We start from the raw sequence: 13494 nt of genomic DNA, 5'->3' as shown, positions 1-13494 counted from the left end.
AGTCCCTTGGATTGCAAGGAGTTTCAGCCAGTCAATCCTAAAGGAAATCAGTCCTGAATATTCATTGGAATGACTGATACTGAAGCTGAAGCTCCGATACTTTGGCCACCTGATGGGAAGAACTGACTCACTGGAAAATACCATAATGTTGGAAAAGATTGAAGGCAGGAGGAGAAGGGGATGATGGAGGATGAGATGACTGGATGGGGTCACTGACTCAACAGACATGAATTTGAGCAAGTTCCAGGATTTGGTGACGGACAGGGAGGCCTGGCATGCTGCAGTCCATGGGGTTACAAAGAGCTGGACACGACTGATCGACTGAAATGAACTGAATTCATTGAATAATATTGTTTAAGAGAAAGCTATTTTGTCCTCAAAATTTTAGAATTAAATTTTGAAAACATTTTCACTCCTTGATACACTGTAGTATTAGAAAATAAGAAGCTCTGATGTTTTATTTAAACATACTATTTTTTGTTTGATAGGAATGTCTTTATGAATGAAAAACATATCCTGTTATAAGTAATGGAATAAACCTCCTGAAACAAAAATGTGACATTTTCTAAGCTTGTTACAAATAAACCATGATGTGTCAGCTTAAAATTGTATCAATATTAAATAACATTTCTGTGATCAGTTTTCCACATAAAATTAATCAGTGGAGGATTGGGCTTAAAATATAATTAATCACATTCAGTTTCCTTAAAAACAAAGTTTTATTTTGTATAAATAGTTAAAAGTCAAATATCTTCCTTCACAATATATTTAGACATTAAATCTAAGGTTTCAAAAATATGCACAAACTCCAAGTAAAGTACTTTTAATTGGCTAAAAGGAATAAAAATACCAAAGTTTAGTGTACAGAATAAACAACCAAGAAAAGAGTAAACCTTTGGTGTTGAATTTATGAATAGCCCAAAATAAGTCCCAAAGTTTTTCTCTACCTGTGCAAGTAAAAAAAGTGTCCTTTCCAAAATTTGAGGCTATACACTGTACATCCCCCACAAACAAGTTTATGAATAAGGTTTTTAAAAATGTTGCCAATAGTAAGTTCTTCCATAACTAAAATTAAAGGTCAGCAACAGTCCAGTGGTTAGGGGGCATCAATTCTCAAAAACTAGTTATGATCCAACACTAGTAGTTCTTTTATCTGAGAAAAAAAAAATTTTCAGAAGAAATACCTGCCCTATGCTAACTACCAGAAGAATGCAGGCCTCTACAATCCAAGGCCATTTAGATCCTTGGTTGGCTTAGGCCTTGAACTTCTCTCAAAAGGAAATGAGTCTGAAAGTTGATGACAGACTTCAAAGTTTCTTTTTTCTTTTTCATATATTGATATTAGTTGGAGGCTAATTACTTTACAATATCGTAGTGATTTTTGCCATACATTGGTAATGATAACCCTATATGCAAGACAGAAAAAGAGACACAGATATATAAAGTTTCTTGAATTGAAACACAGGCAGATTCCATCTGGCTGACTCAGCTATCACTAGGAAACAAAGGTGGGTGTTTTCCAACTTCAAAATCAAAATACACATTTTTATGTGTGAAAGCATAATGTTCATCCTTGATGCAAAGTTTGTATGTCCCATTTTAGAAGGCTGTTTCTTCACTTTGTATAATGCATTGTGATAAGCATCTCCAGACTGACAAACTATATCATAGTGACTGCCAGCAATTGCCTGGAACTCTGGAGTGCACTTGGTGACATGCATAATGTCCTAGTAGAGGCACTACTAGGCATAGTCAGGGAGTTTGAAGGCAATCTATGTGCCCTCAGGCAGGCTCCACCACCCAGCAGTGCCCCGTTGACCTGCAGTGGCCACCCAGCTTGGCACTGACACCATCCAGGGCATCCCAAGAGGCTATGGCAACTCCTTAACAGAGCTGTGGGGAGACCAGGGTCAGGGCTGCATCGACTGGCGCACAACAGACCTTTGCCCCTGATGGATGTCCCATGAAGACACACTGCAGTTTCTCTGAGCCTAGGAGATATTAGGGGTGATCCACTAATATCCACTGGGTGTGGGTGAGGGGTACTGAGGACCTAGGGCCAGGAACAAGCTGGGAAGGAAGACATCTGAGTTTTTAAAATGGATGGCTAATGTCCCCTAACTTATGCTGACAATCAGAGGGATCGGGTGGAAAGGGAGGTGGGAGGGGGGATCGGGATGGGGAATACATGTAAATCCATGGCTGATTCATGTCAATGTATGACAAAAACCACTACAATATTGTAAAGTAATTAGCCTCCAACTAATAAAAAATTTAAAAAAAAAAGAATCCAAAGGAAAAATTATGTATCAGTAAAGTCTGCTGAAACACAGAATTCTGGAAGGGACTATATATAAATTGTTAAAAAGAAAATAAAGCAGGGCACATTTTAAAAAATAGGTCACAAATTCAAATCCAACCACTTACACTATAAATGAAATGGCACAGCATTGAATTCAACCTGATTGGGTTTGAATCCAAGCTATATCATATACTTTTACCCTTATATCCACAGGGTCTTTGCAAAATGAAAACAGTATCGTCTACCTTGCAGAGTTTTTTTTTTTAGATTAAATATGAAGTGCTTATAATAAATATTACTTGGTACTCAATATATGACAGTTATAATATTATTATAAGAAGAAAATATTAACTTGTTACTGTAACTAGGTAAGGTACAGAAAATTCCATGTACAGATAAATACATCCACAATTAATTAAATGAAGTTTCTGGTCTAGGATAGAAATGTATTTGTGAGAAAACATTTCAGATGGCAATATTGCAATGAAACTTCAGCTTAAGACTGAAGTCCAGAAAATTCTAAACAACTCTAAACTACTTAAATTATTTGCCATCCTCCCTACTCAGTACCAATATGTCAGATAAACCAATTCCAACATATTCTTCCTGGTGCTTTTTGCAGAGGTGTACCTAGAAAGAAGCAAGAAAAGTCAATATGTGTTCTGACTGCTGAGTGATAGATTATCTGGAATTCACCAATTGCTCAGTATCCTTTGACCTATATTGTCCCTTTCAGGAATTTTCTTTGATAAATAATGTGTCATCAACCTCGTCCTACCATTCTAAATTGCTTTCAACCCATTCTGAACTTCTTCCCTTCCCTTCAGCTCAAAGGTTCACTAATAATTTTGGTGGTTACTGATTAGGAACATAAAGTGTGACCTCCCTGACATACTTGCATTTCTTCAGTAGAAATTGTAAGACCATCTTACACACACACACAAACACACACACACACACACACAGATCAAAACTTTCAACATTTTAAAGAACATTATAATCATAAAATGTCATATAACATGTATGGGTATATGCAGGCACATTAAATTTTATAGATATGTTTACTTGCACTTTAGCTTTGTAAATATACCTGATATTTGCATTATTGTTTTAGAAATGTACCTAACCTGTGATAAAAAAAAATAATTTCTAGTTTGAGTCCTATCTCAAATAATCTCCCCTTAATAACTCAGAAGTCATTTAATCTATAGTAACATCAACATTTTGCAGTTAAATGTAAAGTGTATCCCTTCGCCCTCTTCTTACCCTTATGGAGCAGCTGGGGTTCAAATTACACACTTGGCTGACTGGAATTTTGCTGTTAAAAATTTCCATGCCACCATGCAAGGATTACACATGGGCCAGAGAATAACATAGCCTTGAGAATGCCATTCCCAAAACAGCCAGCACCTGGGGTCTGTTGTAGCATTTTTCCATTTAATTTCTTCTTCATAATGCTGTTTTTGACATTCACATAGATCTTCAGTAACTGTCCCGAGCAATTTAGCATTGATAATACAAACCATTTCTTGAACTTCTTTAATACAGTTGCTTTTATCCCTTTATAGTTTTAGTCATTATTAATTTTTGGTAAAAAATAAAATGGGAGTGTTCATTTTCAGAGGCATGCTGATTAGCTCTGCCTTAAGTTTCCTCAATGTGTATTTATGTGTTTGTGTGTGAATATATATATGTTGTGTATATACTTATACACAGGTTGAAAACAGGCTTCTGAATAATTGTGAACTGTTGAACTGATTGTATTAGTTTACTCAGGCTTCTGTAACAAAGTACCATAAACTGGGTAGCTTAAACAACAACTCATTGTATCAACAGTTTTGGAGCACAAGATATCAGCAGGGTTGGTTCTTCCTGAGGAATGTGAGGGAAAGATCTGTTCCATGCCTGTCTCTTTGGTTTAAAGGTGGCTGTTTATATATCCACATAATGTTCTTTCTGTGTATAATCCTGTCTCCAAATTTCCTCTTTTTAAAGGACACAAGTCATATTAAATTGGGGCAAACTGTAGTGGCCTCATTTCAGCATGATAAAGACCCTATCTCCAAGTAAGTTTATATTATAAGGAACCACAAGTTAGGACTTCAACATTTAATTTTAGAGGAACACAGTGTGGCCCATACTGAGATCTTCTTTTCAAAGAAAACACATCCTTCAATTATATGCTTTTTTATTTCAATGAGTTAAAGCAAAATTGAATAAACAGTCAACCAAATTGTCTACTTAACTTTAAGTGTGAGATCTGTTTTTACTCTTAGGAAATAGAGATCATGAACTCAGTCTGCTGACCAGTGTTTTGAATGCAATAAATAATCAATAAATATTTGGAGAAGGAACAAATGTATCATATTGCAGAAGTAAATGATGACATCATACAATTCCTTGATTTACTTTATTTCTTTTGAACCTGAGGGTGTGGGATGTTGATATGCTACTCTGAGAGTTTAGGATAGGAATCATATTCAATTACCAAAACTCCTACATAAAATAATTTTTCCATAGAGTTTCCTAGTTTAAGGCTTGGAGCAATGAGTTAGGCAGTTTCCCTGGACTTACGGGTAAATTTGGTTTTGAAATGCTCTATTTTGGCTTCTTTGTTGGTTTTTCTATTATTGAAAGTGGAGTAGACAATGCGGGAGGGTCTTGAGATTTATGGAGAAAAAAAATGGCAATTTGATTGAAAAAGTGAGGTAACCAATTGTTGACTCCTGATCTTGAAAAAGGTAGACAGTGGGACTATTCTAATATTTATGAGCCAGGAACAAATTGAAGATAGCAAATCACATTCAACCAATTAAAAGTTCATTTTTACTGAGAGTAAAGCCAAATGGTCCTTTGCCCCTCCCTGTGCAATACTTTTAGATTACCCAATTAATCCAAAGGAATGAGAGTACAATGATCCCTTCTACTATAACTTTTACTTCTCTGCTTGCTAAAAAATTGAATATCCTTTGGAAATTATGAGACTTTTGTGTTTGCCTGCAAACCTGAGAGACCAGTCACTAGATCTATTCTGTGTCTTCTAAACAGAAAATTCTGTTCTCTAAAATCCACTTTCATCTGAAGTGGGACTATTGTATCACTAAAATTAATAATATGTATATCACTAAAATTAATAATATGTATATTTATTTTTATTTTAATATATTGGCATTCATGATTAAAAAAAACAAATCCAAATCTTCTGCATTCTCATGTTTCTGTAATTTGAGATGATTATTCTCAGGCAGTTTTGCAGTTTAAAGAAGGCAAATTAAAGAAGATAGTATTGATGGGGGTGGTGCACGCACGTTGGAAGTATATGCTTATTTGACTTTAAACTTTTAAACATCATCTCAATTTGAAAGGAGAGTTTAAAACAAGGAAACTGAAATGTTGACTCTAACTCCATACAACCCTTTCATTAGAATAATTTAAAACCTTTAAGAAAATTTGTGGTTAAATATCAAATGAAAAATTTCCTTATACTGTTATTTGCTGTCTAAAGTTAGAAAAACAAGTCTGATGAAATGGCCTACCTAGAGTATTTACATATAATACTTGGATGTTGCATGCTGCTAACATGTCACTCACCTAGCAGAAAATAAACAAAAATGGATTACTGCTGGCTCTGTTTAGATGTATGAACGTTTTAGAAAGCCAAGTTTTTATGCATCCACCTTCCTCTGTTGAAACAGAGACAGCCAAATAGGTGAAATTCTATCTTTTCCAATAAAACTCTGCCTTAGTGGCAGATGATAACAATAACTGTCTAATATGTATATGACACTCACTATGTGTCAGCAGAGCCACCATACTGTCCAAATCTAAGAGGCAACACTGCCTTCTATGTAAAAGGTATCCTCTGGATTATGCAACATGGTGATACTGAGTTTCAGGATCTGTTCTAAGCACCTTACATATATTACCTCAATATATTAATAATACTCATAAAAACTCTAGGAGTTAAGTATTATTATGTTCACTCAACAAATGCAGAAACTGAGGTATAGAGTTAGGAAATACCTTGTTCATGTTCACATAGTAAGTGACAGAAAGTAGATTCAAACTCAGACAATCTAACTGTAGATGCCATAGTTGCAGTGACTATACATACTGACTCTGTGAAGCTTGGAAAGAGTTTATAGCCCTGGAAATAAAGAGACAGCAGTGACTTCAAAAAGAATGAATGCAGTTAGCATTAAAAATTAGTGTCTGAAGACTTCTTCACATGTGCAAAATATAAACTAGAAATTAGATTCTGAAAGTTTAAACTTTCAATGCAAAGAAAAGAAACCCCATCAGTTGTATGATTCACATTGTCTAAACAACAAATATAGACCAGTTGCCAAGAAGCAGAGCTATTGCTGCTAATATCAGAAAAAAAAAATATAGCTACTAAGATCAGAAAGGACTTCCTCAGTGGCTCAGCTGCAAAAAAAAAAAAAAAAAAAAAAAATCTGCAATGCAGGAGATACAGGATACGGGGGTTCGATCCCTGGTTTGGGAAGATCCTCTAGAAGGAGGCATGGGAATCCCTTCCAGTATTCTTGCCTGAAAAATCCGCTAGATAAAGGAGCCTGGCAGGCTACAGTTCATAGGCTCCCAGAGTCAGACATGACTGAAGAAACTGAGCGTGGCATGGCAAGATCAGAAAACTAGTCTTTTTATAAGCACTTTTGAAAAGTATGTTGTGAGGGATACTGTCAACAGAATCTTCACAGTAAACACAGTAACAGGTTTCTTCAGGCCTATTTCTTATAATGTTGCTTATTGTAAATTGATGTAAATACAATGTTGCTTATTGTAATTGATGCTTATTGTATATTGGAATCATGTAATTCCAAAGTGATCTTCCCCACAAGTTATTATTGAGCTATACCAGGTCAAAATAAAGTAACTCATTAGTCCATATTCACCTTTCTCTGGTGATTTTGCTTAAGCCAGCAATAGACTGAAAAGCATCCAAAGGAAACAGTCCCCTTTTGAGACTTTTCTGTAAGTATAAGCTCTTTCCACTCAGAATTTGAAAATGTTGAGCAACACTAAATTCCAGGTTATAATCTGTGATGATAACCTAATATGCAGGTATAACATGTTGCTAATTATATTCAGGTCATCGTGCTTTAAAAGTTGATGATCATTTTTGTCATGGACTACTGCTGCTAGTAAGAATTCTGAGTGTGTAGCCCAAGGAGAATCAGTGCAGTATCAGTCATGGTTAAATATCTGAACTTTTGAGCAAGTCATATCTGATCTCAAGAGTGTGACTTAGAATAGGTTATCAGTCTCCTTAAATTTCCTTCTTCACTGGCAATATGAATATAATACCTATCACACAAAGTTATTTTAATGTGAAGAATACAAAGTGCCAAGTAGAGTGCTTGGTGTATGTAGGACTCAATTATTGCAAATGTCCATTAATAATACTAACATACTATGAAATGTTACTTAAAATGGTAGTGACACAAATATTTGTGTCAGAAATACATGTTTATTGTTTGTTTTTTTAATATTCTGCACAAACTTTATATAGCACAACAATAACCAGGCTTAAAAATACACAAAAAAAGAACTCTTTACCTACATTATTTTTAGTCATTTGTTGTGACCTTCCTTGCTTCTACCAGGAAAAAGCAGAACAAAACTCATTCATGCCAAAGCATTAGTGAGTCAGTGTAGCAGTATAGAAGAGGGATTACTTTAGTCCAACAGACACATCCTCAAACTCTGAGCTTTACATTGTTTTGTAGGCCCCAAATGTTTCATTTAGTAGATAAACTCCCTCATCATAGGGTTGTTGAAAGGATGGGAGGTTACCAATGTGAAAGTATTAATCCAATGGCCCCAAATATAAAGTATTTAATAAACTAGTTATTACTGGTATTTTTATCCTGCTATAATATTTAGCTTTGAAGACCCAAACTTTAGACATAGCTGTCATCCTCACTCATCGTGTGTCCTAGAAAATTACAAAACTTTATCCAAATAATAGTAGCAGTAGATAGTAGTAGCAATATTTGGTAAAAAGTGAGTGAATGGGAAAATCAGCACCTATCACATGCCAATCACTTTTATGCAAGTTATCTTATTTAGTACTTACAATAACTGAGGTTAAGATGATTTACTGTATGTCTGTTGTGAAACTCCACACAGTTTCTCTACTGTACAACCTCAAGACTCAAACTTAGATTAAAAGACACTGTTACCTTTCTTATCTTTCTTTGTTTTGTTTTTTTTTTACAATTTTATTTTATTTATTTTTTTATATGACAATTTATTTATTTATTTATTTTTCCCCATCCTGAACCCCCCTCCCACCTCCTTCCCCATCCCATCCCTCTGTGTAATGGGGCCTACTTTCTGCTCCTTTAGGGGCTAATACTTAGCAGTCTACCTAGTGTTCTCTTTTTAATTTTCTCCAGCTTAGCTCTGAAGTGGGATTCGTGTCTGAGTCAGTGGAATTTGAGGAGATAGAGTTCGTGTCACCATATTGCAGAAGCTGAGTTTCACCCCAGAGCAGAGTTGACCCCAGTTCAGGGAACCAGATTCTAGAAGGAGGGAATTTACTGGTCTATATGGTGAGAAGATATAAGGTTTCTTACTTCCTCAGTTTTTTGCCTGTGCTCTAAACTTAGAAATGCTGAGGGTGGGAAAAGGGGTGCAGGGAGGATTCTCATATTTCTATGGTGCATTTTGCTCCTCCAGCTCCTTTATGCTTCTCTCATAGAACAATGCATGGACATTTTAAGGGTTTTACTATAGCTTGCACTGCGAAAACCAATGAAATGACAAAAAAGAAATAATTGTGAGGAAGTATTATCTTTCCAATGAAACAGGATGTTGAGTCCACTTTGCAGTCTATACACGGTGTTGGTACCATTATATGCAACTCTGCTCTGCTTAGAGACTATCAAAATACTTTCACTTAAATTTTACCTAAATTTTATAACTTTGTCTCCAAAGTTCTATAATTCCATCTTCTCCTTTGTTCGAGGATACCCCATGATTCCTTTGATGTGTTATATCTCTCATTGCTATGGGCCAAGAAGTCTGATTTTGTCAGACTGAAGATTTCTTCTTGGTGTCCTTGGCTGGTTGTACTAGGAAAAAGTGAAGAGTTTTAAATATTTACTCTGTTTTTCTTTAATACAGCTTTTTTGTATTAAGTTTATATGATTCAATTTTTAATAATAGCTGTGTTTAACTTACTCCTGTTCACAAAGTAGCTGAAAATTAAAAATTGATCCTTTTGAGCAGATATGATCCAACTATAGCATACTATGAGGTAGATTCTATAATCTTCACTTACCGGTGAAGAAACTGAGAATCAGATAGGTTAAGTAACATAACCTGTGACCTAAGTCACACAACTAATAAAAAAATGGCAGAATGGAATTTGAACCCAAAATTTTAGCCCCAGATCTTGTGCTCTTAATCACCAGCTTCCTCTGATATGTTAAGTTAAAATTGTTTAAGGATTTTGCCCTCAATTTTCATCTGTGAGAATGGGGCCTGCCAACTTTGTGGTCTCCCTTCTCCAGGAAGAATTTACTGTAGACTGGGTAGTCTACAGGTATAATTCTTGCAGAATATCAGATATGTATTAATTTATTTACCACTCAAAGATAGTATTACTAAGCTTAGAAAGAACTTTGATCCTAAAAGCGTACATTTTTGAGGGTCCATTAAGTGCCATGTGCTTTTTCTATGTTGTATCAGAGAAGTAGATATCATACCCCCATTTAAAGACTAGAAAACTCAACATCTTGCTCAATACAACATCTTTGCTCAGTTAGCAAAATGGGGAATTTAGGATTCAAACTTGGGTCTAATTAACTCCAAAGCTCATGTTCTAACCACTATTTCAGATTTAAGAATACCTGGTTGATATCCCTCTTAGTAAAGTGTACTATAAGAAAAATGTAAGGAAAAAAAATAATATGAACCTTCCTGAAAGATTGGGATATTTCTGCAGATGTAAACTGTGCTTACAGATGGGGTTAGTCCTTTCATTAAGCCTTTAGTACTGGTCCTTGGTAGCTCATATGGTAAATATTCTGCCCGGAATGAAGGAGACCAGGTTCAATTCCTGGCTAAGGAAAATCCCCTGGAGAAGGAAATGATAACCTACTCCAGTATTCTTGCCTGGAGAATTCCGTGGACTGAGCCTGGTGGGCCACAGTCCATGGGGTTGCAAAGAGTCAAACACAACTGAATGAATTTCATTTTCACTGGTCCACTATGGTCACACTCATCAGTCAATCAACATTTTCCCCCTACAACTTGAGCTTTAGCCTCCAGAAAGAGAAGGGTAAAATCAGACTCTGACTTTTGTTGCAATGTAAACTTAAACATGCATTTGTCATATTTATATCCCCAGTACATTCAGTCCCTTGAAGAGGAAGCAATTATCTTTTAAGTTGAACAGTCACACTGTCTACAAAGTTCTGGCCTAAGCAAGGAGAAACAAATCCTAGCTTTCAAATGTTGATTGTTTGCCTGATGTGAAATTGCATTATATACTTTTGTTTGTACACTTTGGAATGGTTTTGGGCTGCTATTTAAATCCATCTTTCATTAGCCAGGTTTTAGAGCATTATATTCTTTAAAAGAAATAATTGCTTTTCAAATTTAGTGTCAAAGTACCCAGACCTTAGTCACGATCACCCCAATCTGAAGGAATTCTGAGACACATTGTCACCACTGATTTCAATCTTCCTCAAAGAGCAGCTGCTCAAAGTTTCAAGTAATAGCATACTGATGTCTGGAGACTTAAACAATAACATATTTTAAAATTTGGTCTGAAAGCCTAGTAATGTTCGTGATCTCAGTCATTATTTAGCATTGTGATTTATCACCATTGTAGTTTAATAAGGAAAAAAAAAATAAGTAGGATTTTGCATTACTTCATCTCCTCCATGAGTCTCCTCAAAATGATTCCTTTAATGTTTACCTCTTTTAAAAATCTAAAAATCTATTAATAAGATGACTTCTTCCAGTTTTAAATGTTAGTCTCTTTAACATCCATTTCTCTTTAAGTCATTAACCAGTTACTATGACCAGTGATTTCACCTAAGGAAGGATGCATGGTTGAATGATTAGAGGCTCGACTGTGATATCTAAGACTTAAATCCTTGGTTCTAGCTCTGATTGATAGCAAAAAGTTTTCTTCTTAATTATTGCTTTGCTTCCCATTTCCCTGGGGCTTCCCTGTGGTTCAGATGGTAAAGAATCTTCCTGCAAATGCAGGAGGGCTGGGTTCAACCCCTGGGTCAAATTGACAATAATTGCTATGCATCTATATCATAAAAGATACTTTTAGGATATTAATGAGTAGTTTTACAAGGTGCACTGTGATCCTACATTGCTAAGAATGTTCTATGTGTAAAATATTTTTAAATGGTATGATGGAGGAAATCCAAGCCATACATGGATTTTTTGAAATTCAAATATTTTATATTGAGCAGTCTCATAACTCATGTGTGGTTGAAACTTTGGTTCAGGTAATGTGTCATGAGAACAAGACCATGAGGCCCCAAATACTCTTAGCTTCCTGCTGTTCTGCAGTTCCTGGGGCCAAATTTTTAAAACTCTGGAAATTTTGGTGAAGTTCTCAAGGTTTGTGCTAAAACATATGTGTTACTCATCTTTAGAAATGAAGCAAAAACTTCCCTGTAAATTAGGCCACTAAATGTACCTAAATCTAATCTAGTGGTTGAAGAATTAGGAGCAAGAGGTCATCTAAAACAGAGTTTCTCAACCTTCGTACTACCAACATCTTAGATTGGATAATTCTTTGCTGCAGGGACTGTCCTCTGCATTGTAGCATGTTTAGCATTCCCAACCTCTACCAACTAGACCATTCAGGTATGACCTAAATCAAATCCCTTAGGACTACACAGTGGAAGTGACAAATAGATTCAAGGGATTAGATCTGATACACAGAGAGCCTGAAGAACTATGGACAGAGGTTTGTGACATTGTACAGGAGGCAGTGATCAAGACCATCCCCAAGACAAAGAAATGCAAAAAAGCAAAATGGTTGTCTGAGGAGGCCTTACAAACACCTATGAAAAGAAGACAATTAAAAGGCAAAGGAGAAAAGGAAAGCTATACCCATTTGAGTGCAGAGTTCCAAACAGTAGCAAGAAGAGATAAGAAAGCCTTCCTCAGTGATCAGTGCAAAGAAATAGAGAAAAACAATGGAATAGGAAAGACTAGAGAACTCTTCAAGAAAATTAGAGATACCAAGGGAATATTTCATGCAAAGATGGGCTCAATAAAGGAGAGAAATGGTATCGACTTAACAGAAGCAGAATATATTAAGAAGAGGTGGCAAGAATACACAGAAGAACATACATAAAAGATCTTCACGACACAGATAATCACGATGGTGTGATCACTCATCTAGAGCCAGACATCCTGGAATTTCATGAAGTTAAGCGGCCACAGGACTAGATAAGGTCACTTTTCATTCCAATCCCAAAGAGTGCTCAAACTACTGCACAATTGCACTCATCTTACATGCTAGCAAAGTAGTGCTCAAAATTCTCCTAGCCAGGTTTCAACAGTATGTGTACTGTGAAATTCCAGATGTTCAAGCTGGATTTAGAAAAGGTTGAGGAACCAGAGATCAAATTGCCAACATCCATTGGATCATCAAAAAAGCAAGAGAGTTACAAAAAACATCTACCTTTGCCTTATTGACTATGCAAAAATCCTTTGTATGGATCACAATAAGCTGTGGAAAATTCTGAAAGAGATGGGAATACCAGACCATCTGACCTGCTTCCAGAGAAAACTGTATACAGGTCAACAAACAACAGTTAGAACGGGACACGTAACAACAGACTAGTTTCAAATCAAGAAAGGAGTAGGTCAAGGCTGTATATTGTCACCATCCATATTTAAATTATATGCATAGTACATCATAAGAAATGCTGGGCTGGATGAAGCACAAGCTAGAATCAAGATTACCAGGAGAAATATCAATAACCTCAGATATGCAGATGACACCACCCTTATGGCAGAAAGTGAAGATCTAAAGAGCCTCTTGATGAAAGTGAAAGAGTAGAGTGAAAAACATGGCTTAAAACTCAACTTTCAGAAAACTAAGATCATGGCTTCTGGTTCCATCACTTCATGACAAATAGATGGGGAAACAGTGGAAACAGTGACAGACTTTATTTCTG

At 35.8% G+C, this 13494-nt stretch overlaps 1 pseudogene; it reads right to left on the bottom strand.

The window, feature by feature from the left end:
* Nucleotides 1–1124: 1124 nt before the first annotated feature.
* Nucleotides 1125–1721, bottom strand: LOC110148556 (transmembrane emp24 domain-containing protein 7 pseudogene; annotated as a pseudogene).
* Between the last annotated feature and the right edge of the window lie 11773 nt (nt 1722–13494).

The sequence above is a fragment of the Odocoileus virginianus genome, chromosome X (assembly GCF_023699985.2).
Source record: "Odocoileus virginianus isolate 20LAN1187 ecotype Illinois chromosome X, Ovbor_1.2, whole genome shotgun sequence".
In the NCBI taxonomy this organism is placed as follows: Eukaryota; Metazoa; Chordata; class Mammalia; order Artiodactyla; family Cervidae; genus Odocoileus; species Odocoileus virginianus.
Note: the sequence above shows the minus strand (reverse complement) of the source record. Positions and strands in the feature narration are given on the sequence as shown.